Below are 5,964 nucleotides of genomic sequence, written 5' to 3' on the forward strand. Positions count from 1 at the left end.
GGGAGGGGCTGGGTGGGGAGGGGAGGGTGGGGAGGGTGGGGCTGGGTGGGGAGGGTGGGGCTGGGTGGGGAGGGTGGGGCTGGGCTGGGTGGGGAGGGTGGGGAGGGGCTGGGTGGGGAAGGTGGGGCTGGGTGGGGGATGGGGAGGGTGGGGCTGGGTGGGGAGGGAGGGGCTGGGTGGGGAGGGTGGGGAGGGGCTGGGTGGGGAGGGTGGTGCTGGGTGCGGGGTGGGAGGGGTGGGGCTGGGTGGGGATGGGCTGGTCACCCCGTGGTGCCCTTATAAAACTCAACGTTTAACCTACTCACGCCGGCTTGTGCCCGCCCTCACAGTCGGCCATATTTGCGGAATACACCACGCCGCCATTGACCCTGGCACATTGACTGAGCAACTCAACGTTCCTACCAGCTCCCTCCGCAGGAATGTGTTTAAGCGCGCCACTGAGCCTTAAACAAAAAATAAAAAAAATCAGTTTTCCGCGTGAGCAATGTCGCGACAAAAGTCTGGCGAGACGCGGACAGACTCGTGGTGCCAGTGCTACACAAGGAGCCTTGAGCTGTTCGGTGATCATCACACGCTTCCGGGCTCCGAACCGGCGTCGGGAAACTCCACGTTCCTATGGCACGCGCGCGTCCGTCCAGACTCGTCGGGCTGTATTGAAGGTGGTATCCATGTAGGGCAGTGGTGGTTCTACTTCTTCTTCTGCTTAACCTGGGGGGCACGCATCTCGTGGGGGTGCGAGATGCCCCTTTCTGGGGGTGGGGGGGGGGGGTAGCGAGACATGGGCAGATTTAGTTTGGGATGATCAACCATCGAAAAAGACAAATTGAGCACGGGCAGGTTGAGTGACAACTACCTTGTTTCATCAAACCCACGCATTTGGTAACATTATTTTAGAAAAAATAGTTTACGATTAAGAATCCAAAGGGGTGCAAGTCAAAGGTTAAGAACCGCTGATACAGGGCAACCACTCGTTTAAACTTGCTCACAAAGCGGTACTTAATTTTATCGCCGCAAGCGGGATGATGGGCTGAGTCCATCACCACCCCACACACCACGCAGCTCTCAGCGGCAGTGCAGCGAGCCGCTCCTCAGCAATCGGAACATCATTCGCGGGCCACACAGAGTTATCAACTTAAAAATTTGCCCGTTTTATTCGGTCAAACATTTCATTAACGCACCCCTAATGCGATGGCTGGAACTGCTTCTCTTTTGCGAGGCGTGGTGATGTTAGCTGGTGTTGATGATGTTGCTGCTACTCGCAACCGCTTTTCCAGGTTTGCTCTTAGGTTGCCTTGGGGGCCGTCCATAAATGACGTCACGCACCTATAGGGGGGGGGGGGTCAGACATTTGTGACGATGTGTAACGAGGGGGGAAGGGGTTTGAGAAATGTGACGTCACATCAAAATGCGCAACTTTAAAAAATATAGACCACACGTTCTACTTAATTAAATATACTTTTTAATAAATGTTTTCTCCTACAACATCAAAGTGCAACGCCACATTAAATACGCACTACAGTGACAATAGTTTAAAGCGATTTGAAGCATGTTTTATTTTTTTGGGGGGGGGAGGGCAGAGCGTTGTGACGTCATATTTGAGGGGGGGTCTGACTTTTTTTGACGCCGTATGACGACGGGAGGGGGGGGGTCAAAAATCGTCCAAAATCGTGTGACGTCATTTATGGACGGCCCTTTGGCAGGGCCAGACCAAATGATTTTGCGGGCCTTATACGGCCCGCGGGCCGGACATTCCCCACCCCTGATCTACACCATTATGCCCCCCCCCCCTCTCCTCCATCGCCCTCCCATCCACATCCACCCACCGAGTCGTGAGCCGACGCCACGTGCAGTAGCCGCGGTCGTCGTAGTCGTCGACGATCGCATAACGCAGCCTCGGATGGCCCGCCACGCGAAACTCATCCCGAAACAAACATTTGCATTAGATTCGAAGCTTTGGTGACTGCAGGGATTACTCTTTGGTTATTTCAGACAAAGTCACGTAGAAAATTTAATTAAATAATAATAGAATACGACGTTTCGATTGCAACACAAGCAACCGTCATCAGGTAAGAATTAATTAGAAAAACAAAACCTAGTAAACTTAGAAATACAATGCAATACAGCACAGAGTCGGTTACATTTCTCACCTATGCTGCCGCTGCTCACCCCGAGATATAAATGCTCCGATGCGTGTTTTGTCTTTGTATTGGTCGTCTTTTGGCGTTGTTCTCAGGGTCTGACACTGGTGGTGAGACGAGGCCATACAGAAGGCTGTGTAGCCCATTCAATTTCAAAGACAATGCCCACATTGTATCGGAGCGTGTTTGTTCGCATGTTTACCGCATGTAGCGTGTGTGGTACTTGCGGAGTGATGCACTACATCACTCCATCTCCAGTCCAGCTTGTGCCGTACCCGTTTAGCCCCCGCTCTATCCGGCCAAATAGAAGCTGCTTGGCCATGCGGTGGCTGGGCACGCGGGCTACAATACCCGGCCAATGCAGCCATGCCTATCGGAGCTCACCGATGGGACTTTGTCCAGATCTTTCAAGAATCAGTGAGCTCCTCACTCAATCCAGCCTGCAGGTTAAACCCATGTCGCATTTACTGGCGCAGATGTTTAAAAACAGGGTCCCACGTTTCCTAAGTATAGAGAAGGGATCGATAGCATAATTGTGTCTGAGAAGAAGCGAAGCTTGGACCGCAGTGACAGACCACGTGGTTACGCAGCAGAAGAAGAGATAATGCCGCTCTACTGATTCGGAGCCCTCTGATGCCAAACCAAGCGTCGTCACGTTGTCGAGATGTTAACTTCATCGCCTGCTATGCAGAAGGTTGCGGGCTCAATCCCGACCCCAACGCCTGCTGCTGTATATTTGGAGTTTGCGGTGTCTCTCTCCACGTGGTCGCGTGGATTTTTCTCCGGATCCTCTGGTTTGTTTTTTCCCTCCATGCTAGAGAAACGTCCATTTAGAGGATGTTTGGTTGCGATATATTCTCGTGTGAAAAGCCACTTGCATTGGGCTATGATTTGTGATTGACAGGTCGCTTCTGAAAAAGAGCTACGTAACTCAGTGGGTCCCTGACCTGGTAAAAATTAACCCGTAAAAACAAAGTTTTTCACTATAAATCCTTTATATGCGTGGCGGCTAGAGTCCTCTCGTCCTCTGGCTTGAGATGGCTACCACCCATGGGTCAGATGATTGCATTGCACCATTAAGCAATTGGTAATTAAATATTTTAATTTTTGTTCCCTAAACAGTGTAAAATTTTGGGAAAAAAATTTCACGAAAATTAATTGTCAAGCACAACGAGCCTGTGTGCAAAATGTCAGCGCGATTGGATCACGGGAAGTGGGTTAAAAAACAACCGAAAGATTTGCACGGTCGTAAGCAAGCAAGCACCCAAGCAAGCAAGCAAGTGAACTTAATATAAAGTATTTAAAAATAAAATAAAATAAAACACGTTACACCATTGGTACCTCATTTGCCAGTGACAAATATGATAATTGTTTTTTTACCCTTTTATCTGGCAACAAAACTGACACCTTTTTTACGAGGAGTCATGTTTGCATCGACCACAATACCTGCGGTCATAATGCAAACAAAAAACATAACTCTGATAATGTATGCACTCTCCTTGAAGTTGATTGTTCCACAACTCAAAGACAATGCACCATCAGAGTATGAGAGCTCGGGGTAAGCATTTACACCATTGGTACCTCATTTGCCAGTAAAAATATGATAATTGGACAGTGCATACATTATCAGAGTTGTGTTTTTTGTTTGCATTATGACTGCAGGTATTGTGGTCTATGTAAACATGACTCCTCGTAAAAAAGGTGTCAGTTTTGTTGCCAGATAAAAGGGTAAAAAACAATTATCAAAAAAACACGTTGTTTATAGTTTAAATAGTCAGCAATGTCCACGTTCTGTGTCGCTGGCTTAACAAAGATCGCCCCTTGCTGTAGCAGCATAGGCCATGCTGGACTGCGTCACGCAAGCCACTACTCAGAGTGAGCAGCAATCACAATAAACATCAGCAAAAACAAGTAAACCCGTAAAAACAAAGTTTTTCACTATAATTCCTTTATATGCATGGCGGCTAGAGTCTTCTCGTCCTCTGGCTTGAGATGGCTGCCACCTATGGGTCAGATGATTGTCTGCCAGTATTAAGCAATTGGTAATTAAATATTTAATTTGTTTTCCCTAAACAGTGTAAAATTTTGGAAAAAAAATTTCACGAACATTAATTGTCTCGCACAACGAGTCTGTGTGGAAAATATCTGCTCCATTGGATCACGGGAAGTGGGTTAAAAAACGACCGAAAAATGTGCACGGTCGTAAGCAAGCAAGCAAGCACGCAAGTAAGCAAGCACGCAAGCAAGCAAGCAAGCTAACTTAATATAAAGGATTTAAAAATACCATGAGTTAGTCAGTTTAATACGCAGTAGGGGGCTTTCGCTACCAATAATATTCGAAGTAAAGGTTTGGTTTGTTTTTTTTTGGGGGGGGGGGGATTGATCGCGTAAAATATAAATGTGTCGTTAACGTCGTAATCAATTTGTAAATCTCGTGAATGTAACCGTGCAACTCACCGGTTTGCTGAAGTTGTCACTAATTTAATAATAGGGTTTTTTTGCCCTTTTTTCTGGCAACAAAACTGACACCTTTTAACAAGGAATCGTGTTTGCATTAACCACAATACCTGCGGTCAGAATGCAAACATGATTCCTTGCAAAAAGTGTCAGTTTTGTTGCCATAAAAAAGGGTAAAAAAACCTATTATTATATTTTGCTACTGGCAAAGGAGGCCTCATGATGAAGTAGTCACTAATCGGCACGTTTTGTTGACGTGACAGACCTCACTGATTGGCTGTGTCGCGGTGGTGGTGGGTGAACGACACCGCTATATCGACGCGGTCTAACCCAACAAAACCCTTTATGATGAAATATAACACAGCTGACCGCATCGATCGTCTTCCCATTGTCTCCGCACCAGATGGAAATTCCGCCGGTACAGCCATGGACCGCTTCTCTCACACCACAGAAAACAGACAAAAGATCCCCCCCCCCGTGTAGCCTCAACAGACTGTTGGGGCAAGTGCTGTTAGCGAGCAGCAGCGCCTATGAAGGCCGGCACGGCACACGAGAGGGTGGATGGCCAGCACCACGCCCGGCCGCCTTCGTCTCCCCGGTGGCGATGTTTACACAAGGCACTCATTTTGAGGCTGAGTCGACCTAGGGGGAGGCCCGGATCCACTTGAGATAACCGCTGTTGTTTTAATTACCGGCGAAACGTCACAGTACCCGAAGTGTAAACGTCGTCGTGGGTTTACTCTCCAACACACCCTCCCCACGCGAGCCGGGCCTCTAATGAAGCTCCACACGGGGACGCCCCCCCCCGCCCCCCCCCTGCCCCCCCTGCCCCCCTCCTGCCCCCCCGCGTGTCTCCCCTCGTAGGCAGCCGCTCGACCACGTGACATTTCCCCCACTGCCCTAATTGATTTCTTATTCCCTTCCCCCAACCCCCACGTTCATATTCATCCGTGCATTGGCTTCTGTCGTTTTCCAACGGCGTGTTCATTGAACGTACGATACGGCACAAAGACAAATGTGTACGTGTGTTGAACTTCTTTCGCGCCGTACGTAGCCAACCGTGGCCAGTCGGAGGTGCGGGAGTGAGGTGGGGGGGGGGGGTTGAATCACGATAAACTAAACACACGCAAAAAATAATTTCTGAAAAAATGAGTTTGCCAATCGAGATGATGATGATTATTATTTAAAAGTGCAGCACAGCTCCCAGCGGCTTCCTGACATGGGAAAGAAGAGCGTTCCAGACGGCCGCAGAAGCAGCAGCAGTATTGACCGTCTTTGTTCAATGGCCAGTTCAAAATATGTAATTACCGGCGAAACGTCAAAGCACCCGAATTGTAAATGTCGTGGTGGGTTTACTCTCCAACACAAC

General features: G+C 48.7%; 1 long non-coding RNA gene across 2 annotated transcripts; it reads right to left on the reverse strand.

The window, feature by feature from the left end:
• Window positions 1-1,285: 1,285 nt before the first annotated feature.
• On the reverse strand, window positions 1,286-5,415 carry LOC144948992 (uncharacterized). Of its 2 annotated transcripts, none has more exons than XR_013640235.1 (3): window positions 4,965-5,415; window positions 1,824-1,915; window positions 1,286-1,323 (listed from the first exon to the last, which is right to left on the reverse strand). It is a non-coding gene; the product is annotated as an uncharacterized LOC144948992 (long non-coding RNA). The 2 variants fall into 2 exon arrangements; XR_013640234.1 differs by lacking the exon at window positions 4,965-5,415 and adding an exon at window positions 2,148-3,169.
• Between the last annotated feature and the right edge of the window lie 549 nt (window positions 5,416-5,964).

The sequence above is a fragment of the Lampetra fluviatilis genome, chromosome 52 (assembly GCF_964198595.1).
Source record: "Lampetra fluviatilis chromosome 52, kcLamFluv1.1, whole genome shotgun sequence".
NCBI classification, from domain to species: Eukaryota; Metazoa; Chordata; class Hyperoartia; order Petromyzontiformes; family Petromyzontidae; genus Lampetra; species Lampetra fluviatilis.